Here is a 27,276-nt window from a genome sequence, read left to right on the forward strand (position 1 = left end):
TCCATTTGACCTCCTGAATTCAAGATATCTGCTATATCTTGCTGGAATCATACAAGTTGAGATTCAGTGGAATAACCTTTCTTAAACCCAAACTGCCTTCTATGGAACCAGTTATTAATTTCACAAACATGTCTAATATAATCAGAAAGAATGCTTTCCCAAAGCTTACATGCAATGCATGTCAAACTGACTGGCCTGTAATTTTCAACTTTATGTCTATCACCCTTTTCTTTATAGACAGGGGCTTCTGGTACTATAGCAACTATCCATTCATTTGGTAGAGCTCCTTCATGCAAATCTTATCAATTCCAGCTGCTTTTCTAGTTTTCAACTTTTGCATCTTACTGTAAATGCCATTGTTATCATAGGTACATTTTAATACTTCTTTAGTATTAGTCACCTCCTCTATCTGGACATTATTTTTGTAAGCAACAATCTTTACATACTGCTGACTGTTCTGCCTTTTGAAGATCCTCACATACACACTACCCTTGTTCATTAATGATTCCTGGAATGTCCTACTTGGAACCTACACTTCCATTTTTCACTTAAATTTGTATGACTGCCAATTATGCTTGCCATCATGTTATCCCTAGCTGACTTCTTTGCTAGATTCAATTTCCTAGTAAGTTTCTTCAATTTCTCCTTACTTTCACAGGCATTTCTATATTTTTTTCCAATCTGCACCTCCTTCTTAGTCTCTTTACTTCTCTGTTGTAATATAGTGGGTCTTTACCATTCCTTACCACCTTTAAAGGTACAAACCTGTTTTCACATTCCTCAACAATTCCTTTAAACCCATCCCAGAGTCTGTTTACATTTTTATTTACCATTTTCCAGTGATCATACTTACAGTACTTTCTTAAAACTCCCTCATGCCTGTTTTATCAGCCATATGGTACTGCCAAATAGTCCTACTTTTCAAACCTTCCTTTCTATCACATTTATTTTTAACTATGACAAAAACAGCTGTGTGATCACTAAAACCATCTATTACTTTGGTTTCTCTATAGAGTTCATCTGGTTTTACCAACACCACATCCAGAATATTCTTCCCTCTAGTTGGTTCCATCACTTTCTGAATCAGCTGTCCTTCCCATATTAACTTATTTGCCATTTGTTGGTCATGCTTCCTGTCATTCACATAACCTTCCTAATTGACATTAGGTAAATTGAGATCTCTCTCTACAATCACATTCCTTTCCATATTGTTTCACACGTAGCTCATTGTCTTATCAAATAATTCTGAATCAGTGTCAGCGCTCCCCTTTCCTGATCTGTACACTCCAAAGACATCAAATTGCCTATTATCTTTAGGGATGAGCCTTACACCTAGAATTTCATGTTTGTCATCTTTAACTTTTTCGTAGCTTACAAATTCTTCTTTCTCCCCTCCTACCATTCCTATACTACCTCTATGATACACACTCCAGTTGCGTGAGAATTTTTCTGCATCCATTATATCATTTCTCAGCAATGATTCAACTTGTATTACAATCGTAGGCTCTAACTCGATCCGAGTATATATAACTTCTTCATGCATACATTGACCAGTTCAACTCAGTTTATAGATGTGTTTACGATGACTAAACAGACCAATCCTGGCATAAAACAGACGTCCACACAGATCACACTGAATGGATGGAGGGCGGGGCTGTAATTGACAGTTTTCTTGCTTGTCGCTTGGCCTCTTGATGTCTGCGGCATTCTCTTTCAAACAAGTTGACAGCGGTGATGTAATGTTCTGCCACAGTGAGCGGTCCACAGCATGTTCTTCCCATGTCTGTATATCTATACCAGTTGTCTTCATGATGTGTTTCAGCTGGTCCTTAAAATACTTAGGAGGGGCTCCATGAAGTCTACTGCCAGAGCAAAGTTTGCCATAAAGAATTTGGTGTGGAAACTTGGTACCACCCATGCGGTGAACATGACCTAACCATCTCAGTTGATGAGTGATGATTGTTGCTTCAATGCTATTTAGCTGCACTTTGTCGAGAACTGCTGTGTTGGTCACATAGTTCTCCCACTTAATATTCAAGATGAATCTCATTTCTGTTGGTGGAAGCACTCAAGCTTTTTGATATCATGGCGATAGAATATCCAAGTTTCACAGCCATACAGCAGCGTGGAAATGACAACAGCTTTGTACACCATGAGTTTGGTATGCAGTTTTAGGTCATTATTCATGAAGACTCTGTGCATTAACCGTCCAAATGCTGCATGAGCAGCCCCAATTCTTCTATCAACGTCTTATTCACAGGTACACCATTTAGACAAGATGCTTCCAAGATATGAAAAGTGATCAACCTGTTCCAGTGTTGTGTCTAAGATGGAAATACTGAACTCAGGATGTGTTAATCCTGAGGCAAGTACCTTCGTTTTTTTTGCATTAGTGGCAAGACCAAAGTGATCACATGAAGTTTTAAAGCAATTGACTGACTGTTGTAGTTCTGCAGGTGTTAGAGCAGGAGATGCGGTGTCATCGGCATACTGCAGTTCTGTCACCCGGGTAAGCAGAGTACGTCTTTGTAAGCCAAGTCTTGCCAGATTGAAAAGGCCTCCATCAAAATGAAATTTAATCTCCATACCTAACTTGTTTGCAGATGATTCATGCAGCATGGCAACCATGTACAGTGCAAAGAGTCTAGGAACAAGCACAGAGCCTTGTTTCAATCCATGAGTGATTGGGAACAAATCTGATACTGAGTTACCATGAAAAACCTGTCCAGACATTCCATCATGAAGAGCTTGAACTAATTCCACATAACATTCAGGACATCCAAAATGTCTCAATACTTTCCACATAGCAGATCTTGGTACTGAATCAAAGGCTTTTTCCAGATCATAGAAAACAAAATACAGAGGCTGCTGTTGTTCTCTGCATTTTTCCTGGAGTTGTCTAGCACAGGAGATCATATCTGTTGTGCCTCTGGAGTTTCAGAAACCACATTGAGACTCAGGCAAAATCCTCTCTGAGATTACAGTATCTGGTAAATATATATCTATTAAATTACTTAATTATATTCCTTTCTTTACAATACTTCTACAGTTCAACACTAACATTTTTATGTCATCTCTATTTGACTTCCAGATCCCTGTACTGTTATCACCGCTCCCTAGGCCACCCTGTTTCCCTGAATGTACCTCCCTATAACCCTTCTAAACAAATTTTGTAACCACAGCGGTTTTAGTGAAGGCCACCAGAGCACAGATCCTTATCTCCTACCCACCCATTAGGATCTAGAAATCTCACTACCAGTTTCCCATGTACCCACTCCATAATCGCATGTAAATCCCCAATCACCTTCCAGTCAGTATCCCTTCTACACAGTATTCCACTGATAACAATCTCTGCTCCCTTAAACTTGACCCTGCTGCATTTACCAGATCCCACACATCCCAAACTATGTTGGTACTTATACCTGCTTGCCTTACGTTGTTCCTACCAACATGAAACACTACCACCTTCTCCTTTCTCTCCTCCTTCTCTTCTACTTTCCTCAACATCTGCCTCAACCTAATTCCTGGATAACACTCTACCCTAGTTTCCTTTCCTCCACACACTTTCCCCACATGTCTAACAATGGAATTACCCATGAGCAGAGCGTCAACTCTACCCACCTCATTTGATCTCCTCCTCTCATGGTCAGCCTTATCAGTCAGTGATGATTAGGGCTCAGATGTTTAGGAAAAGTCATATTTTTCTTGCCTGGCAGGATTTTGGTGCAAATCAAGTGGTTATCAATACAATTAAGTGATTTTTATTTGTCATATAAATGTATATTTTGGCTATTTTTTGTCATAAGGTCATATGTTTAGTTATTTTTGCAGAAACGTCATATTTCGTTGGTTTGACGACAGCTGTAGCTGTGCAAAATCATCTTCGATTTACTGAATATGAACTGGTGTTCACAAAACTGCTTCTCGGTATCACATCTGCAGTTAATGTAAGTGGAGTACCTTTGTATAGAATGAAGGTCATAGACCTCTCTGCAATTATTACCCCACCCACTGTACTTGGCAATCCGGTCTCCCAGGTAGAGACAGAAATAATCATGAAAAATCCATCCCAGCAGTGAGCCAATTACTTCTGCAATCGCTCACTTGTCTTTGTTCAGATATTAGAATCTCAACCTCCTTCTACTTACTTTTTAACTTGTAGCATTTTTGAAATCATGCATTTTTGTTTTGTTTTGTTTCAAATTAGTATAAAAATATTTTAGCCTGAGCCACAGATTTAAATACACATTTTTCTACCATAATGTATTGAAAGACATCTCCTTAATTCATTTTGTGGTGTTCAATTTAAACTTTAATGCATTTGAATAATATTGATGGAACCTAGGGTTAAACATTAAAAAAAAATTTAAAAAAGTAAATTGATTTTTATTTTTCTCATATTTCAAACCACCAATGCAGGGTCCAAACATGTTTTGACTTTCTAAATGTTGTGTAATCTGATAATCTTAATGAAGTTAGTACTTTATAGGCATGTATTGTCCCCTTCAAATTTGGCCTACAATAAGCATTTATTGTATTTGCATGTGTGAGATTTTATTTCATTAGCGGGAGTGATATTCTCCAGCCTTGCATTACGAAGACAGCTCCAACAGTTCAAAACCGGTTTTATTGGTAGGGGAGAAATGTATTGATTTTTCCTCTGCGGAGTTATCACCTGGCCCATGTGACACACTGAGGGAGCAGGCCAAGGTCGCCTGGACACGTGGACAGCACATGTCAGATAACAGGCTGAAGTACTTTTGAGAATTGAATGCTAGACGTCGACCAATTATGGACAATTATAGTGCCACATCCCTTTCCCTGGATATGCATAAAAACCCATTGTTTCCAGAAGAAACGCTCTCTGCTCTTCGCTTCTTCGGCTGTGCTCTTCTTGCTGTGTTGTGCTGTGCTGCAAACTTCGACGTGCTGTGAACTTAGACGTGCTGTGGACTTCGACGTGATAGTCACTGTCTACTCCGAGATGGTTACTTTTAAAATCAATTAGCTGACAGTAAAACCAGCCACCCTTCGCTTATAGTTGGATCAACGAGCCTGGTAGATTTCTTCAATACAAGTTACGTATTTTCCATCACTAATCTCATCGTGTGTGTGTGTGGAGCATATTTTAAAACTGTTTGTTAGTTTCAGCCTCTACTCCACGAGAAGAAGGAAGAAAATCGCCACGTGTTGGAACGAGTGTTCCAAGATGCTGTTACATTGTGAAGAGGAAGCCTGCTGCAACTTTACTTGGAACCTCGAGGCTACGATGATCTGCTAAAAATGTAGGCAAACTCCGGCATGGGGAGATAGCGACCCCAGGCAGATAACTGACCACATGTTCCAGACCATCGGCAAAGATCCAGTTCCATCATTCATTTAAGTACACGTTAATAATGTTTATCTGTTCATCTTTGTAAAAATAATGCTTTCTTATTCATTAGTGGTAATATTTCTTCTAGTCTTGCAGTAGATTTGAATATTTTCACTCTTCTTTCATATGGGAGACGGTAATTTTGTCATTTGTGTGTGGATGATTATTGACCTCTATTAGTTAGCTAGAACGTGTGTGTGTCTTCTACGATTTTTCTAGCTGTCACATTTAATAGTCTAGTGTGTTTAAAAATCATTGTCCTCACCGATAATTAACAATTTAATTTTGGAAAATATATTTTTGGAAGTCGTGTGGGACAGATTTACGATATGTTGTGTTACGCCGGATTTCTATGTAAGAGTTTCTTCATGTGTGATTTAAGACGTGTTGGTGTCATCTGACATATTGTCGACCCCCAGTTTCCGCGAATTTGAGATCTCACACATCTAATAGTAATAATAATAATAATAATAATAATAATAATAATAATCCTGAATTTTCATCTTGGGTTAAATAAATGAATAAGTGTCATGAGTTTAAATATTGCTTGATCTTGTGTGTATGATGTTAATGTGTGCTCAATTAGGGTGAATATGAGCCTGGAATATGGCAGATTCTCATCGGATCATTTATTATATTTTATTGACTTGAGGATGGAGTATTTACTGTGTGTTTGTGACTTGTGAGTCCATTTATTGAGTCTTATTTTGGAGAATATGTGTTGTTGAACGTAATTTCTTCAAGTGGAGCACGTGTTAATTGATAGATGTGGAGTTGAGTAATAATAATGTCGTGACTCATGAACCATGAAGGCAAACACTTATATTTGACCTGTTCTAAGTGCGTTTCTGTAATTGACAAATTTCTTCAGACATCAACCGCCGATATTATCACGATCAGCGTTGTTAATTTCATCTTCTTTAATTAAGTGATTATCCAGACTTCATTACATTCCTGAGGGACGTAAAATATTTTTCTTTGTCCGATACCGTCATCGAGAAATTTCAAATATTAGGATTAAAAATCAAAGATTAATATTCAAAGGCTAGAATTCGTTGTAAATAGTGTAAATAATTCTCATGTGCCTTAGTGTGAATGTTGTGTGTGTGTGATTGATATTATTTCAATGCATTGTGATATTTTCTTTGACCATGATTTTGACCAGACCACGTGTTTATTTCATTGAGACCTGATTGTCAGCATCGTTGTTTGTGTTGGCATAACTTTTTGAAATTTGAATCTTTAGTGGATTTTATTTGGTATTTAAGTAAAGGAAGGTTCAGAGTGTCACACGGTAATGAATAAGGAAGGATTATTTCCGTGGACTTGGTTCACTATTTAATTTTGTAAAGCCTACGATGTTAAAAAAATTTCTTTAGAAGTGTCAAATACCAAATATTGACTTTACGTTTGTCAGCTGAAATATTAGAGGAAGATTAAGAGGAATAATTATTGTACAGGCACAATGGTGCAAAATTTAAGTCCAATGGAGACATTTTGAGTAATATTTTTGATAAGATTTTGGTTTAATTAATTTTCAATTTTATTGAGGTAACGCTTTATTCAGCATATTAAAGAAGGAAGTATTTATTTGAGATAAATGTTGAAATGAGCAAATTTAGTAATTCAACGTTCAAGATGAACAGGAATCAGACAATTTTTCACTTTCTTTTGACTTATAAAGAATAATATTATTATTGAGAGGAGGTCCTCCTACAAAAATTTTTCTTTTGTTATTATTTCGTTGAGCCAGAAATAGGCTAATAAAAGTTATGTATACTTGTAGAAACATTGTCGACCGAGAATAGTGGAGATTATGTGCAGTTAAGAGGAACTGGCAGAGAAGAAAAAATTAATTTCTTATCAAGATTGTTAATTAAATTTGTTATTGTTAAATGTGTTAGTTTACAATAAATGTCAGAACCTGTTGTTTTATATTCTTGTGTTATTGTCGCTAGTCTTTGTCTCTTACTGTGCCTTCGAAAATAAGTAAAGCCAGACAACGAACGGTCCACCCTCGGGACTTTCGTTCTCTGGCTCAGCTATGCCCGGTAAGAAGGGGGCAGTATTCACAAATGTTTGATAAGTGAATCAAGGACAGTAGACTGTGAATAACTGCTAAACATGTATATTCATAAAATTGATATGAAAGTAAGAATAAATAATTTAGTTAACAAATATGTATGAAAGGAATTGCCTTTTTGATTTATATTTATTTTAAAATGGCCATATTTAGATTAATCATTTTTGGGTCAAATTTTGTAATTTTAAGTCATATTTTTGTCACTTTTGAGGTCATATTTCATCAATTTTTAGGTCATTTTTGCTTGCTTAATTGGGCTATTTTTAGGTCTTAAACATCTGAGCCCTAGTGATAATACAGTCTATTATGGATCCAGTGACCCTACCCTCCCATGTGTAACATTGAGTATACTTGAAGAATGTACTTGTAACTGCCAATTTCATACTAGCACAGAAGTCCAGTAAACATTTCTCATTCCTGTTAGCTTCCATATCTTCCTCACATTTACCCACCATCTTCTCATATCCTTCAGTTCTATTTCCAACACTTGCATTGAAATCACCCATTAGCATTATCCTTTTCTTGCTGTTTGATCCTGATTATGATGTCACTCAGTGCTTCATGAAACTTGTCAACTTCATCCTTGTCTGCACCCTCACATGGTGAATACATTGAGTTAACTCTCATCCTAATTCTTCTAACTATTAAATCTACTCACAGCATTCGCTCATGTAGGTGCCTAACAGAAACTATGTTCCATGCAATAGTATTCCTGATGAACAGTCCAACCCCACACTCTGCCCTTTTAACACCCTTACCCAAATACCATTAACTCCTAACACATCCACTTTGCTGATTTTTACCGGGCGAGTTGGCCATGCGGTTAGGAGCGCGCAACTGTGAGTTCACATCCGGGAGATAGTGGGTTCGAACCCGACTGTCGGCAGCCCTGAAGATGGTTTTCCGTGGTTTCCCATTTTCACCCCAAGCAAATGCTGGGGCTGTACCTTAAGGCCACGGCCGCTTCCTTCCCGTTCCTTGGCCTTTCCCCTCCCATCGTCACCATAAGACCTATCTGTGTCGGTGCGACGTAAAACAAATAGCTTACCGGGCAAGTTGGCCATGCGGTTAGGAGCACGCAGCTGTGAGCTCACGTCCGGGAGATAGTGGGTTCGAACCCCACTGTCGGCAGCCTTGAGGATGGTTTTCTGTGGTTTCCCATTTTCACACCAGGCAAATGCTGGGGCTGTACCTTAATTGAGGCCACGGCCATCGTCGCCATAAGACCTATCTGTGTCAGTGTGACAAAAAGAAAGAAAAAAAAATAGCTTTGCTCATTCAGCCAGTTCTACTTTCTTCTATAAGTGCCATTAATATTGATAGCGCCCCATGGATATCAATTTAGTATTCCAAGTTGTTTCCAAAGAGTCCCTCACCTGTCAAATAGAGTGGGACTCTGTTACTTCCATAGATCCGAGGATTGTTTAAAATGTTCTCAGCGTGCTCGGTAAGAATTCTGTGAAGCAGGATGCTACGCTACTTACATATAGTTCCACTTAGAATCTCTCTTCTAACAGGTTAGGGACCACCAGTGGATTCTACAGTCCTAGCCTCCTGAGCACAAGGTGGGCCATGACTCAGAATTTGTGTGAGATGCCTACTCCTATCAATAGCAACTTATCTCCCGACATTTACAAGCTGCCCCCACTTCATAATTCCTCCATCATTTTTCTTATTAGGCCACTCAGCCATTGGCCATGGTTCACAAACTAGGACATGACTGCAGTAACCCACACCATGAACCATCATAATAAAACAGAATAAACTAATTGAAATTGACTTTCAACCTATTTGGTTGTGTTAAGTACATCTAGTATGTGTTGAAGAGATGTTAAGTACAGAACAAAAATGGTCAACCGGACACCAGTGGGATCCAAACCCACAACCTCCCGATTTTGTGCCGGTTGCTCTATCAGTTGAGCTGTGGTGACCTAGGTCATCTTTTTTCTGTTGGAAAGGATCTTTAAAACAAGATCTTCTGTCATTATGACAACGCCTAATGAGACTTTGAGTGCAATGTCTATTGTTAGAGATGCAAATGGTGGGCCTAGTACAGAAAGTGAAATGCCTGACGTAGAAAATGCAGGGGAATTAGGACTGCTCCTTGTTTGTCCAGGAAACAAACATTTCAGAGAACATGGCTAGATATTTTTCCCTGCTTGGCATATGCTTCAGACTGCATGAAATGTACTACATGTACTAATTGCCCACAAAACAGCAACTCGAAATGGGCAGTGGGATTTTCTGGTTCCCTGAAGATGGAAACTTTTGTGCTTAAAGTACATTTGGACAATTCATTACAGTTTGACATAGAGTCTAAATGAGGAAACACTCCATTTGCTAACTGTATTAAGAAAATAAGTCTTCAAAGTTTGAGTAGTAGACCTATATAACAAATTTATTCAACATAACAATTTTAGAGGCATTTACCTTTTACTGACTTCCCTAAGCAAGTTGCCCTTGTAACTAAACTGGGTAATATATGGAGACAAAACTATACATAAATGATAGAAACTGCAGATTTTTTATTTATATCGTTGCTGAACAGTTACAAGAGGATGTAGTAAAACAAAATGCTCAGTGTTTCAGTATTCTGACTGTTCCATAGACTGAAATACTGTACTGAAGAACATGTGTTTGTTTAAGTTCGTTGTATATCTGATGGGAAGATAAAGGGAAGATCTCCTTCCCCTACAGAAGAGGGCTGACTGAACGCATTCAAAGTGACATTATATTGAACAAACTTTACACTGTATACCATTTCTCATATGATTTTTGTTCAATTCACACTTATTTCCTCTCAGGTTACTAAAAAATGAAGGACAATATCCATGTACACTTTCCCGCTGCCACTTTTGGCAGTGACAAATGAGTACATGGTTTGGAAGTAGTATCAAATCTCGAAGAGTGATTTTTTAAACATGTTGCAATAGAGAAACTAATTGTTTTGTTTAGAACACATCACCAAACTCGACAATGAAGCAATGAGACGTCATGCCAACTTCCAAAGCAATTAAAGGCATTCTCCTGCACCTTTCCAAGTTATCTTCACATTGCAAAAGTTTCTAAATGAAATATCACAACCCTGTAATTTGAATTCCTGTGAGTATGATCATGATATAAAGAGCCATGTAAGATTATAAGCTTGTCTTAATATATAAACTGGCAGAAATTTTTTATGCTGGAAGTTGCAATTCTCTAGATTCAAATAGAAAGTTAAATGGTGCCTCAATAACCAAAATGAATGCTGCAGGTTGACAGGTCGTCACTATAGGATCAGAAGCACCTTATTAATCAATGTCAGCCTTTTCAAAGATTATAAGGCTCAAGGTGATAGTCATCTCTTATTGATTTTAGGAAGGCCAACTCCATGGGCAGATAAATCCTCCGCAAAATTATTGAGGGACTAGGACTAGACAACAAAACCTGACTGACTCACACTCCAAGGTGAAATTCAGAGGGGAGATCTCTAAAACCTTTGAGATTAAAGCACTGGTTGGACAAGGTGACAGACTTTCCCCACTCCTCTTCAACTGTGTTCTTGAAATTGTGAGAGAGAATGGCACAAGGAACTGGTCAACTTGAGTTGGACATATCGTTCCACCAAATGCACTGATGTTCCATTATATACAACATCATCATCATCATCCTAAACAATCTCCAGTTTCCCGGGTGTGGTATCCATTATATACAGAGTTATCAAAAATGAATACCCATAAAAAGAGTGGCTGCTTCAAGTTGGATGGAGATGTTGGATTATACACTTATAAGACTTTTATTAGATCCTCCCATTCAGTACAAAGTTTCCTTCTCTATCTATGAGGAGGGATCAAGTTTCATTGATCAAACATATTTCAACCTATTTTAGGTCATCTTCAGTGGATTTTAACTTTATAAGTTCATATGTCGCATTGAACATTGTGCTTAATTAAAGTTTTGGACATAGTATAAAAAATCTTAAAAATATTACATACTGCACATTCTATATTTTGGGGCCATCACAGTTAAAAGATTCATGCACACATTTTATCAATCAATCACTACTGATCTGCATTTAGGGCAGTCGCCCAGGTGGCAGATTCCCTATCTGTTGTATTCCTAGCCTTTTCTTAAATGATTGCAAAGAAATTGGAAATTTATTGAACATCTCCCTTGGTAAGTTATTCCAATCCCTAACTCCCCTTCCTATAAACGAATATTTGCCCCAATTTGTTCTCTTGAATTCCAACTTTATCTTCATATTGTGATCTTTCCTACTTTTAAAGACACCATCCAAATTTATTTGTCTACTGATGTCCTCCCACACCATCTCTCCACTGACAGCTCGGAACATACCACTTAGTCAAGCAGCTCGTCTCCTTTCTACCAAGTCTTCCCAGTCCAAACTTTGCAACATTTTTGTAACGCTACTCTTTTGTCGGAAATTACCCAGAACAAATCGAGCTGCTTTTCTTTGGATTTTTTCCAGTTCCTGAATCAAGTAATCCTGGTAAGGGTCCCATACACTGGAACCATACTCAAGTTGAGGTCTCACCACAGACAAATATGCTCTCTCCTTTACATCCTTACTACAACCCCTAAATACTCTCATAACCATGTGCAGAGATCTGTACCCTTTATTTTCAATCATATTTATGTGATTACCCCAATGAAGATCTTTCCTTATATTTATACCTAGGTATCTACAATGATCCCCAAAGGGAACTTTCACCCCATCAACGCAGTAATTAAAACTGAGAGGACTTTTCCTATTTGTGAAACTCACAACCTGACTTTTATCCCCATTTATCATCATACCATTGCCTACTGTCCATCTCACAACATAATTGAGGACATTTTGCAGTTGCTCACAATCTTGTAACTTATTTATTATTCTGTACAGAATAACATCATCTGCGAAAGCCTTATCTCTGATTCCACTTCTTTACACATATCATTGATATATATAAGAAAACATAAAGGTCCAATAATACTGCCTTGAGGAATTCCCCTCTTAATTTTTACAGGGACAGATAATGCTTCACCTACTCTAATTCTCTGAGTTCTATTTTCTAGAAACAGAGCCACCCATTCAGTCACTCTTTTGTCAAGTCCAATTGCATTCATTTTTGCCAGTAGTTTCCCATGATCTACCCTATCAAATGCCGTAGATAAGTCAATCGCAATACAGTCCAACAGACCTCCTGAATCCAGGATATCTGCTATATCTTGCTGGAATCCTACAAGTTGGGCTTCAGTGGAATAACCTTTCCTAAACCCAAACTGCCTTCTGTCAAACCAATTATTAATTTTGAAAACATGTCTTATATAATCAGAAAGAATGCTTTCCCCAAAGCTTACATACAATGCATGTCAAACTGACTGGCCCGTAATTTTCAGCTTTATGTCTATCACCCTTTCCTTTATATACAGGGGCTACTATAGCAACTCTCCATTCATTTGGTAAAGTTCCTTCATGCAAACAAAAATCAAACAAGTACTTCAGATATGGTACTATATCCCAACCCATTGTCTTTAGTATATCCCCTGAAACCTTATCAATTCCAGCTGCTGTTCTAGTTTTCAACTTTTGTATCTTACTGTAAATGTCATTGCTGTTATAGGTAAATTTTAATACTTCTTTAGTTTTAGTCACCTCCTCTATCTGGACATTATCCTTGTAATCAACAATCTTTACATACTGCTGACTGAATACTTCTGCCTTTTGAAGATCCTCGCATACACACTCCCGTTGCTCATTAATTATTCGTGGAATGTCCTTCTTGGAACTTGTTTCTACCTTAAAGTACCTATACGTACTCTTCCATTTTTCACTAAAATTAGTGTGGCCACCAATTATGCTTGCCATCATGTTATCCTTTGCTGACTTCTTTGCTAGATTCAATTTCCTTGTAAGTTCCTTCAATTTCTCCTTACTTCCACAGCCATTTCTAACTCTATTTCTTTCCAACCTGCACCTCCTTCTTAGTCCCTTTACTTCCCTGTTATAATATAGTGGATCTTTACCATTCCTTACCACCTTTAAAGGTACAAACCTGTTTTCACATTCCTCAACAATTGCTTTAAACCCATGCCAGAGTTTGTTTACATTTTTATTTACCGTTTTCCACCGATCATAGTTGCTTATTAAAAACTCCCTCATGCCTATTTTATCAGCCATATGGTACTGCCTAACAGTCCTAATTTTAATCTCTTCCTTTCTTTCACATTTATTTTTAATTACCACAAAAACAGCTTCGTGATCACTAATACCATCTATTACTTCGGTTTCTCTATAGAGCTCATCTGGTTTCACCAGCACCACATCCAGAATATTCTTCCCTTTAGTTGGTTCCATCACTTTCTGAATCAGGTGCCCTTCCCCTATTAACTTATTTGCCATTTGTTGGTCATGCTTCCTGTCGTTCGCATTACCTTCCCAATTGACATTTGGTAAATTGAGATCACCCGCTACGATCACGTTTCTTTCCTTATCATTTCCCAGACAGCTGATTATCTTATCAAATAATTCTGAATCAGCATCTGTACTACCCTTTCCTGGTCTGTACACTCCAAAGACATCTAGTTGCCTATTATCTTTAGAAATGAGCCTTACCCCTAGAGTTTCATGTGTGTCATCTTTAACTTTTCCGTAGGTTATAAATTCTCTTTCACGAGAATGAAAACTCCCCCTCCTACCTTTCCTATCCTATCTCTACGATACACCCTCCAGTTCCGTGAGAAAATTTCTGCATCCGTTATATCATTTCTCAGCCATGATTCAACTCCTATTACAATATCTGGTAAGTATATATCTATTAAATTACTTAATTCTATTCCTTTCTTTACAATACTTCTACAGTTGAGTACTAACAGTTTTATGTCATCCCTACTTGATTTCCAGTTCCCTGTTCCCTTAACACCGCTGCCTAGTGCACCCTGTTTCCCTGAATGTACCTCTCTATAACCCTTCTAAATAAATTTCCTAACTTATATGTACCACTGCGGTTTAAGTGGAGGCCATCTGAGCGTAGATCCCTATCTCCTATTAGGATCTAGAAATTTCACTCCCTGTTTCCCACATACCCACTCCATAGTCTCCCACATACCCACTCCATAGTCTCCCACACACCCACTCCATGGCTATTGAGATCACTGTTAAGTTCAAATAAAATGTCTTGTACAAAATCTGTTTAAATTTCAAGGATGTGCTCTAAAAGCATAGTGTCCTAAATTGTATTAAGAAAATTATTCAAATATAAAAGGTACATTCTGTTATACATTCTGTTGTATGTAGTATTAAAGTGACTATAAAATCAGGTTAAATTCGAGATGTAGTCTCTTGTCTTGATTATAAAATATAAATAGTAGTCATACCGGCAGCCTGTTCTTCTTTGTGAGATGTATATGTTATGTGGTATTCCTTAGATAGTTGTCAAATGTATTAAAATGGGAAAGTGGTTGCCTCCAATTTTGCTGTGTTTGAAGTTTATAGAGTATTGTCAATTGGAATATTGTCTGACGTGTAAATAAAAGACTGTATTTAGGTGTGTAGAGAAAATTCATGTGTGAGTCTGATTAATTTTGTATTTGGAAACTTATGTGCTCCATTAATATCCTTGCATTGTCGCGTACATAATCTTCTCCATGTGGAGTGTGTTATGACAGGCGATCTGTTGTTAGCGTTCGTGCGGGTTTGTTTCGTAGTGGGTAGCAGAGTGTGTTGCAAAACTGGGAGGGGAGTAGAACTGGTAAGGGCTTTGTTTGTAGGCAGGGTCACTGGTCTTCTGTGTTGTGGGTGGAATTATGTTGGAATTTTGTTTGCAAATAATCGGAACAAAAACATCAATTAACACATTTCTCCTTTCATTGATTTTTTAGATTATGGGAAGGGTTCTTGAATTGGTCAATACCAATGTAGACATTCTCTAAATTATTCAGCAGAGTGCCCTTCTTTTCTCATTTTAAAATCAAGAAATCCTGTTCTATATTGGTGTAATTGTGGTATTCACTTATTGCTAAAAATTGTCTATATCTTGTGGCATTGTAATGTTCGGCATATCCCGGTCTGCCCCATATGGGAATAATTACATATCTTACATATGAGTTTGTAGACTCCCACATTAATGTACTTGTAGTCCTTGTTAATAGTTTGGGTGTTGAAAATCTGTTTTCAAATAGCGTTGGTGGTTTTAAGTACGATGTTCAAGTTGTCTTTTCTTTTGAAGATGTTGGTTACCTCATAAAAGTTATTATCGTTGAAAGTAAAGGTAGCAAATTTTTCTTTAGGTTTAACTATTGGTAGAAGTGTTGTATTCAGCCTACTTCTATGTTTGTTGATGATTTTATCGATGAAAATCTTACTGAATCCATTTGCATCGGTTATATTACAAAAAGTTCTAATTTCTTTGTTAAAATCCTTTTTAGATAATAGTAATTTGAAGGCCCTGGTGACCATGCCATTATACGCTGCCATTTTATGTGTACCTGGGTGCTGGGAGGAATGCTTAATAGTATTGTGAGTGTGGGTGTGTTTCCTGAAAATATTGAACAATAGTTTTCCATCTAATTTATGTGTCATGGTTACATCAAGGTAGTTAATGGATTCTTTTTGTCAATAGTAAACTTTACATAGGGACATAGGGATCAATTTCTTCAAGTTGATCAAGTATCATGTTCCCATCGTTAGTGTGTGTGTCGATGATAGCTAGTGTGTCATCAACATAGCGAGCCCAAAATTCTATCACGTTCCTATGATGTAGGTGTTCTAGATAATCCATGTAGATGTAAGCTAGAATCCCTGATGCAGGGAAATCCATAGGAAGGGCTGCTTCTTGGTAAATTGCTCCATTGAAATTAAAGTAATTGTTGTTCAAAGTAAACTTTAAAATTTGAATGAATTCATTAATCTCTCCTTTGATTAATTTGCTGAAGCATATCAAGTTGTCTTTAATTGTTGTAATAGTTTGTTTTATAGGGATGTTAGCATACATATTGATTATATGGAAAGAATGTAATGTGTAATGTTTGGGTAAATTTAAGTCTTTTAACTTGTTGACTAATTCTGTGGAATTTATCGAGGTGTTTGTTTGTAGTTTGTGGCATGTTTCAAGAAACTGCAGGATATATTGAGCTAATTTGTATGTGGGACTAGCTCTAAAGTTAATGATGGGCCTTATTGGGATATTTTCTTTGCATATCTTTGGCATTGCTTTTGCTGTTGGTAATTTCGGGCTCGTTGTTATTAACTTTGTTCTTTTGTTATCATTAAATAAGAAAAGGGTACTGTATTTTTATTTATGGATTTTAGATCTTTCCTTAAATAAAAATATGGTTTCCTTTTTTAATGATCACAAAAATCAAAGTTAATGACAATGAGCCCAAAATTACCAACAGCAAAAGCAATGCCAAAGATACACAAAGAAAATATCCCAATAAGGCCCATCATTTACTTTAGAGCCAGTCCAACATACAAATTAGCTCAATATATCCAGCAGTTTCTTAAATCACACTACAAACTACAACAAACAAACACCTTGGTATAGAATTTCACAGAATTAGTCAACAAGTTAAAAGTCTTAAATTTACCCGAACATTACACATTACCTTCCTTCGATTTAATCAGTATGTACAAATTTTCAAGTTTGCTTTGAGCAACAATTACTTTAATTTCAACAGAACAATTTACCAACTAGTAGGCCTTCCTATGGGTAACTCCACGTCAATGATTCTAGCTGACATATACATGGATTATCTAGAACACAACTACATCATAGAAAAAATTAACATGATATCATTTTGGGTGCGCTATGTTGATGACACGCTATCTATCATCAACACGCACACTAGGGAGGGAAACATGACACTCAATCAACTAAATGAAATTGACGTAACCATAACACGTAAATTAGGTGGAAAACTTTTGTTCAATATTTTCAGAAAGCCCACCCACACCCACAATACTATTAAGCATTCCTCCCAGCACCCAGGTACACACAAAAAAGGCAGTGTATAATAGTATGGTCAACGGGGCCTTCAAATGACCATTATCTAAAAAGGATTTTAACAAAAACGTAGAACTATTCGTAATATAGCCAACGCGAATCAATTTGGTAAGATTTTCATCAATAAAATCATCAACAAAAATAGAAGTAGGCCAAATACAACACTTTTACCAATAGTTAAACCAAAATTTGCTTCCTTTACTTTCATTGATAATAACTTATACCAGGTAACCAATATCTTCCAACATCTTCAAAAAAGACAACTTGAACATCCCATTTAAAAGCATCAACGCTGTTGACAAACAGATTTTCAATACCTAAACTATTTAACAAGGACTACAAGTAGGCTACACGAATGCAGGAGTCTACAAACTCATATGTCAGACATGTAATTGTTTTCATATGGGCCGAACATGAGTCACAATATACAGACGATTTTCAACAATGAGTGAGCACCACAAGTACACCAATATAGAACAGGATTTATTGATTTGAAAATGAGAAAAAGAAACCCTCTGCTGAACATTTTAGAGTACATTTAGATGGTATTGACCAATTCAAGAGTCCTTCCCATAATCTAAATGAAATCAATGAAAGGGAGAAACGTGTTAATTGACACTATTGTTCCGATTATATGCAAACAAAATTCCAACATAATTCCACCCACAACACAGAAGCCCAGCAACCTCTCCCACAAATGAAGCCCTTCCCAGTTCTACTCCCCTCCCACTCACAACAACAGATCGCCTGTCATGACACGCTCCATATTGGGAAGGTTAGGTACGCAATAAACCAAGGACAGTTAATGGAGCATGTAAGTTTCCAAATACAAAATTAATCAGACAAACACATGGATTTTCTCTACACAGCTAAATACAATCTTTTTATTTACAGGTCAGACAATATTCCAATTGACAGTACCGGTACTCTACAAACTTCAAACACAGCAGAATTGGAGGCAACCACTTTCCCATGTTAATACATTTGACAACTATCTAAGGAGCACCAAATAACATATACATCTTATAAAGAAGAATAAGATGCCAGCATAACTACTGCTTATATTTTATAATCAAGACAAGAGACTTCGTCTTGAATTTAACCTGATCTTATAGCCACTTTAATGCTAGGTACTAACTACAATTCTTTATCTTTGTACAACAGAATGTGCATTTTAAGTTTGAATAACTTTTTTGAAACAAAATTTAGGATACTATGCTTTCATCCTTGAACTTAGTACAGATATTTGTACAAGACATTTTATTTGAACTTTACAGTTACCTCAATAGTCAAGTAAAGTCCGTGCATGAATCTTTTAACTGTGATAGCCTCAAACTATAGAATGTGTACTAATATTAATGCATTAATATGTGTCCAAAACTTTAATTAAGCACAATGTTGAATGCAACATACATACTTCTAAAGTTAAAATCCAATGAAGATGACCAAAAATAGGTTGAAACATGTTTGATCAATGAATACTTGGCCCCCTCATAGATATAGGAGGAAACTTTGTATTGAATAGGTGGATCTAATAAAGTCTTATAAGTGTATAATTCAGTACTGTCAATAAGGATATGAAGCTATTATGTATTGGACATGTTACAGCGATTGCAGATTGAACTGAAGAGGAAGAAAGGCATTTTCCCTTGATGACCACAACTGTTTATTCCTCTCATAGCATTTTTGCCAATTACTTAACACATACTGAACATTTGATCCTGACAACACCTCTGTGGTCTGAAACCAGTTTTCATCAAACTTACTCTCTGATATTGACTGTATCATCATCCAGCCTTTGGCTGGGTCTGTTGGGAACAAAAGCCTCTCCAGTCTTTGTCTGCATTCCATTCTCTTCCTTCTCTATTTTAGTCCTTTGGTCTATTTCTCCATAACTCCTTGCAGCAATCTGTCTCTAAGTCCTCCTCCTTCCATTCGCATATCTCAGACATCATCCTCGGTAATCTTCCCTCATTCATTCTCCGCATGTGCCCATTCGGCTATCTATCCTATTAGTTATGGGTTCTTTTTCCATTGCCTCTCCATGCTCTCATTCCTTTATCTGTCTAACCCTGTCACTCCAATTGTATTTTTAAGGAACTTCACCTTACAAACCCCTATCTTACTTTTCTCTCTCTCCATTACCCACGTCTCTGATGCATAAGTCAGTATGTATTATACAGATTTTATATAACACAACATCTTTGTACCTCTGAGGCACTTCTCTACTTCATATGAAACATTACGGGCTTCACAAGGTGCATTGCACACACATGCGTAAGAAGATAATATTGAGGCATAGGCTCTTACACTCTAGCATGCTAAGGATGTTTATCTCTTTCCCACTCTCTGTTCCTCTTCCACGCCTATCTTTACTGCACACTGTATACAGGCCTATTTGACAAGAGGTGTGTTCAAACTTCAGGTACAATGCATTATGTTTTTGTCAATACAAACTGTTAATATTAAATGCTGCAATTGTGTCCCTTTCTCTTTTGTTGTCTCTTTGCAATATTTATTTAGAAATTTATTTATTTATATTTATATTATATTATATTTATTATTTATTATATTTATTTATATTATATTATTTATATTATTATATATTATATTTATTATATTATATTTATTTATTTATTTATATATTTATTTAGAAATTTCATTATGGTTCGTATTGAAGTGGGATTACAATAAACTGAAATTGGTGAAATAGGTGAAACTGAAATAGGTGGACCCTTAATGATATAAATTTTTTTGCAATGATACCAATTACATCAGCAACAATAGTCAAATTACCAGAAATCCTGAGAATATGGTTTAAATTATCATCAGAAATGCTTGACTGTAATTTAGTTTTTGCACCCTTGAGAATAGAAATAAGTCTTTCACCATACAGTGCAGGTTGAATGTAATGTAGAAAATATGGATGATGCTTCATTGTGGAGTCCAGGGAAGTGTAATTTTGGAAAATTGTGATAATATTCATGCAAAATGCATGAGTAAAATAATGCTTTTGGTGACCATTACAGTGAAGATCTATTATTTCTAATGGCCAATGTGGTTGCATTTCTTTGCTTGTAATAATAATAATAATTTTGTGTGGCTATTTCTAGCCGGGTGCAGCCCTTGTAAGGCAGACCCTCCGATGAGGGTGGGCGGCATCTGCCATTTGTAGGACACTGCGTGTTATTGTGGTGAAGTATAGTGTTATGTGTGGTGTGTGAGTTGCAGGGATGTTGGGGACAGCACGAACACCCAGCCCCCCGGGCAATTGGAATTAACCAATGAAGGTTAAAATCCCTGACCCGGCCGGGAATCGAACGCGGGACCCTCTGAACCGAAGGCCAGTACGCTGACCATTCAGCCAACGAGTCGGGCTCTGCTTGTAATGAAAGGGTTTCACAAATATGTCCAGTGTGGGATGCAGTTCAGCAATGTCCTGGAATTAGTTGCAGAAGTCATCTGGAAGGGTTTGTAGTGCCTATTTATCAAATCACAAACTGCTTCTGATTCCTGAAAGTTACAATGTTTTTCTTTGAAAACTGAGTTTCTTGCAATGAAACTCTTAACCATTACCATGCCTGTTATGAGATGGTTTTCACCCGAAGTTTCAGATAACCATAATAGAGATAGCTAATAATGCCAACTAAAAATACTAAATCTGCAAGCCAATTATGGACCTCGAAGACTGGCTGTGAGCATCTTTGTTTGCCCAAAAATTCTGAATTACAATGACGAAGGTTGAAAAACCGATTGTGCATCCATTCTCTGCTGAGCAACACATCACACATATGGTAGGGAATATTACAGTATTCTTCAGCCAAGGAAACAAAGATATCCTTACACTGCTGATTGATTGAGGGCATGGAAGCTGATGTAATTTACTGTGGATATGATTATGTTAATGACATTGACAATGTAGTCACTTAAGTACATAGACCTTGTTGGTGAACACAAGAAGTCAGTTTTGAGCTCCATGCATTGCTGGTGCCCCTGTTGTGATACCTTTCATTGGTACCATATCAAGAAATTCTTCAGGCGCTCTTGTACACCATGCAAGAAAATGGTTAGTTGAGCCACATCAGGTGATGGTCTTGATTTTTGTTTTAAGAGAATGTACACTAGGTAACCATTCTCAGCCATATCAGTAATGTCGTGAGTGACAGAAACTACTACAAAGTTTGCAACTTTTTGCCACCAGTTGTTCATACATATTGTCTTTCATGCCATGACTCATTGGCATGTTTGATAAGGATATGGGTGGGAAGTATTGCAGGTTTCATTGTTTCTGCGAAGGCAATCAAAATTTCCTTCATTTCCCTTCTATCAGTGGCTTACCAAGTGCAGAACCACTTTGTAACATACTCTGAGAGCACAAGCATCAGTACTTTCACATTCATTCTTGTTGATAAAAGACTAATCATCTTGAATACACAACAATTCAAGTCCCTCCAATTTGCCTTCTGGTCTTCCCCAGTAAGCTACTCATAGCATTCTTGTAGAAGTTATAATGTCTTTAGATGGAAGACTTTCTTAAGCACTTAATCATGCCTTGCCAAGAGCTGTGTACTACCAAAAAATATGCAAGATTCCACGTACATTTAAAAGTAATGTCACTGGTCCTTGCTTTTTGCTTTATTTTGAGTTATGTAGATAGGTATGGAATGGATCATTCAACAGCCATGCTGAGTAGTGCCTTACTGAGTCGACAGCGTTAAGCAAAGTGACAGTCTTGCTCCACACCTTATGAAGCTCTGGCTGTGTTGCATATTGGACTGATCAGCAACAAGTTTTCACGTGTAATTTCGAGAGTTTCTGATGCCCTACTCAAGAACAGATTAAAGTTGAGAATTGGTGTGCCTTTATGAACCATTTCTTTCCCTTCAGTTTCTCCTACTTTCCTCAATGATGATTGTGAACTTTCTCTGCTTTACATGTTATTTCCATATCTATTCTTAATTTTGTTGTGATTACTTCACTTTTCTTTGCTGATAAAATTCATTCCATTTATGGAAACTACCACTTCCCATGCATCCAGCAGTTTTTATCATTCTTCCTCACTGTCACCCCACATAATGAAGATTGTCTGCAAACAGCATCACTTTCATCTATTCTTCACCAATCCTTTCAGCCACACTGTCTAGTACTCTGCCCATCATTCTAAAGAACAACAGAGATGAAACAGCATTTTCTTGCCTAAAGCCACTCTCTAATCTGAACTGTGCTATCTTTTATTATTCCACAGCCCTCCCAATCATTTCCTTACTCATTCCTGTAGTTCCAAATGCTTTGCAAACCTTTTCTCTGCATAAACTATACTGCATCAAAAATTGTCTTCCCATATTCATAAGTTTTTGTACTGCAAAAATGAGATTTACTGTTGTTCTACCATATCAGAAACCACATTGATCTTACCTTTTTTTTAAAATCCTATTTCTTCGGGGCATCGACCCATGTGGATTTTTTTTGCTAGTGGCTTTACGTCGCACCAACACAGATAGGTCTTATGGCGACGATGGGAAAGGAAAGGCCTAGGAGTTGGAAGGAAGCGGCTGTGGCGTTAATTAAGGTACAGCCCCAGTATTTACCTGGTGTAAAAATGGGAAACCATGGTAAACCATCTTCAGGACTGCCGACAGTGGGATTCGAACCCACTATCTCCCGGATGCAAGCTCACAGCCCACACCCAGTTGTGGATCTTTTGCCCCTACTGGCACCATATTGTATTAACCTGCATATAAGTGGAATGGCGGTAGTGTGAAATGTTGTGTGTGAGGAAAGGAAGATTAAGGACATCACAAACACCCAGTCCCCAGGCCAGGGATATTAATCATTACAATTAAAAACCCCTGACCCAGCCAGGAATCGAACCCGGGGCCACCAGGTGACAGGCGGACACGTTGCTCCCTACACCATGGGGCCGAACTTTCTCTAATCTTACTCCATTCCCTATTATCTTCCTTATCTGTTACTCCAGAATCTTGTCATAACATTTGTTTGCCCAGTGACACATCATAGTTATCCGCCTGTAGTTCTGGCAATTTATTTGATCAACTTTTGCAAAGAAGGGTACAATTATTACCCTCCTTCACTCATCTGAGATCATCCTTTCATACTAGATTACTCTCAATACTCCATACAGACAGTTTATTCCTTTTACTCCAGTTACTGTCACTATATCCATTGTCAGCTGATCTAATCATGGTCCTTTTCCTACTTTCATACTGTTTAGTGCTGCTTTTACTTCTGTCTATGCTAGGTCCTTTTTTTATCTTCATTTCTGGGTTGTTATCTACTTCCTACTACTCTGTAGGCCTATTCAGGTTTAACAACTCCATCATCTCTGTAACTACAATCTTTAATGCTCCTCTTTAGTCTTAATTCATCTTTTTCCCTCAATCTGGAACCAGGCCCTGGCTGTTGTTCCTTAATTATATACTCAACTAAGGCATTTCCTTCCATCTTTTCCTGATGTTAGTCCTCCAGCAGCCTCTACCATATGATTTAGAGTTTTTCCCATTCTTCCTCTTCAGACTTTGATTTGTCCTTGACTGTTTCCTAGTACATTTTCCTGTTTTAATGCTCTCTTTCTTCATTACTCTGAGGTGCATTATCAGCAACTGATGGTCACTGTCCAAGGTTTCTTTCTGATTGTATTGCATTTACATCTGCTGCAGAATGTTACTTTCTTGAACCACTAGTTCCAATCAGCAATCCATTTCTCTTGCAAAAATCCAGCAACTTTTTTCCTTCTACTCTGTACCCAGTCTCTGCTATTCCTAGTGGGTACATCCAATTTCCGGTTTTCCATCATTCTGAAATGTCTATCTACCCAGTTAATGTAGTTATATTCAGGATTCCAAATGGTATTCTTTTTTTTTCATTGATCTGACACCACTGGAGGAGTGATGCTGAAGGACATGAAATACCCCCACTTCATTATGTTGCAAGAACAATGACACCTGTAATTTGACCAAATTAGGAAGAGACAATTAACAGTTGACAAGCCTACTACTGAATAAGAATATAACTTGCATAAACTGAAAGTTACTCTTTAAACTGGGAAACATGATGCCGTTGATATTTAAACTCTAATATCTCGTTGCCTGAATAAGTGCAGTGGGGGTCAAGCATCATTGTTCATTTGGGTATATTACTGTTGTATGAACAGTATACCTCCTCTCCATGCCAAGTACAATGGGAGTACAATGGGTAGTATTGTATAACTTTCTGACAAGTGACAAATATCATGAATAAATAAATACCCATAAATAACTAGTACCAATATAAGTATTTTATTTTCCCTTGATTTTGAGATACAGTTTCAAATTAAGCACTGGAGGTATTTGGAATCACCGGGCGAGTTGGCCGTGCGCGTAGAGGCGCGCGGTTGTGAGCTTGCATCCGGGAGATCGTGGGTTCGAGCCCCACGGTCGGCAGCCCTGAAGATGGTTTTCCGTGGTTTCCCATTTTCACACCAGGCAAATGCTGGGGTTGTACCTTAATTAAGGCCACGGCCGCTTCCTTCCAACTCCTAGGTCTTTCCTGTCCCATCGTCGCCATAAGACCTATCTGTGTCGGTGCGACGTAAAGCAACTAGAAAAAAAAAAAAAGTATTTGGAATCGATAAGAAAAGAGGACATGGGTGTAACATGGAACGTCATCGTGAGCTGACACCGTTCGAACCATAGAGTTAGTAAATCATACACTAGAGGTAGCATTGGCACTGCATTGGCGCTGCAGTCGCGTGCGAATTTGAACGAGCGCGCTGTTTGGCAAAAGCTGAATTGTTTGGCACTGTCACTAATGGAGCTTCCCAATAAATTGAAGTTTATACTTCTCTGAAGGAAAATGCCAGTCTCCTGAGCAGCTTATGCCTGAATAGAGAGGTTCACAAAGGGCCATGACGTATCATTTCACAGGTATTTTCCTTGAAATTCATTTCCGTGCGTATAAAATAATACTTTGCTTGACACTTATTGTCATGTGAGTTGGCCTGCTTGGGCTGACTTTGCGACTGCTTCCCCTGTCGGCGTGAATGTGATTCTTTGGATCTTACCTTGAAGACTGAAATTAATGTTTCACGAAATATAAGGGATGACATTTTTCTTTTAGTGAATGGCCATGCCTTTAAAAGCGAATACACAGAAAAATCATGTTCATGATACCGAGCGAGAGGCGGCAGGCTATAGGTCACATAGCTGTCAGCTTGCATTCAGGAGATAGTGGGTTTGAACCCCACTCTCGGCGCCCTGAAGATGGTTTCCAACTTTTACACCAGGCAAATGCTGAGGCTGTACCTTAATTAAGGCCACAGTCGTTTCCTTCCCACTCCCAGCTCTTTCCTCTCCCACAGTCATCGGTGCGACGTAAAGCAAATTGGTACAAAAAAGAAAATGAGAAAAGATGTGCATGATAGCCTGAAATTGTGGTCCGTTTTTCACTTTTTGTGTGTATTTATAATAGGCCTATAAAAAGCTATTGAATATATTTTCTGTGCATACAGTTTGTTGCTTTCCCTTCGTACTGCACCCGTCCACCTCCCGAGTCCCAGACTAGCATTTATCTCAGGGGTGTCGGTTCATTATTTAAGTCAACAAATATAAATATAGAGGCATCAGTGAACACGGGAATGAACGGAGCAACTAAAATTAAAATGGGGAAAGCTCGATTGTAAACTTGAATTTAAGAACTCCATGATAGGACTAGGAAGTGACAGTTACCTTTAAAAAGGGTATCATCTAACTACAATAAAAAGATTGAGAATGGTTTCCTTTGAAATAATGGCTAGAAGAGCAGTTTATTACGCCATCCGACGTACGAAACTTTGATACATTTGGCAATGATATTTAAATTTTCACACACGTTACATAAACAAATCACTTGCTATACCGCAAGTGGTATCAATATGTTGCTGGGTTACTCCTGAAAGAAATTACAAATGGGGTAAAACTTATGGATCGATTCCATTTGAATCGAACCGTTGTTCAAGGATATAGCTTCCTTCTATCGGGAGCCCGAGCATAACCCATGTTACGGTCGGCTTCTCGATTTAACTAAGATGACGTACCCCGGCTATATACATTTTTCCGAGACCGGTACTCGGACTGGGTAATGTTCTCGTGAATTATGAAAATGTATTTACACGTACAGTTTCTATCTTACGATGTCCAGCTGATGCCATACCACTGAATTAGCATTTATATTTTATTTACACATGATCTGAAATGTTACAAAGTAGCCTCAGTAGACTAGTGCTACAGATGAGATAACGAGAAGCGGTGGGAAATACCATGCCGAAGACCTCCCCTCGCATCGCAAGCGAAGTAAACAAACACACAAAGTATTACTGTAACTCGTCCCGTGCGGAAACCGTACGATAACGAGGTAACAAATGACTATAATATGTATTATACTTATTATTCAAACTACTCGAATAGAGGGATGTTGTCACCACTTATTTAATCCACTATCGTCAGAATATTTATTTATCCACGAAATTATCATCCTTGAAATTATTATTATTATTATTATTATTATTATTATTATTATTATTATTATTATTATTACTCAACGGTTCCTGGCACTGTCACGTTTGATTGATATCGTCATTATTATGCGGGACGCAAACACAAATGGTTATTACTGTTATTATTATTATTATTATTATTATTATTATTATATCCCTCTTGTGATTATTATTATTAATGAATAGGTGACTCAAGATATTATTATTATTATTGATCCGGTCACTCAAGATTTTATTATTATTACTGAACCGGTCACTTCCGCCAAAATGCATTAAGATATCGGTCGCGATTACAATTATTTTACTG

This window comes from Anabrus simplex, chromosome 1 (genome assembly GCF_040414725.1).
Source record: "Anabrus simplex isolate iqAnaSimp1 chromosome 1, ASM4041472v1, whole genome shotgun sequence".
NCBI classification, from domain to species: domain Eukaryota; kingdom Metazoa; phylum Arthropoda; class Insecta; order Orthoptera; family Tettigoniidae; genus Anabrus; species Anabrus simplex.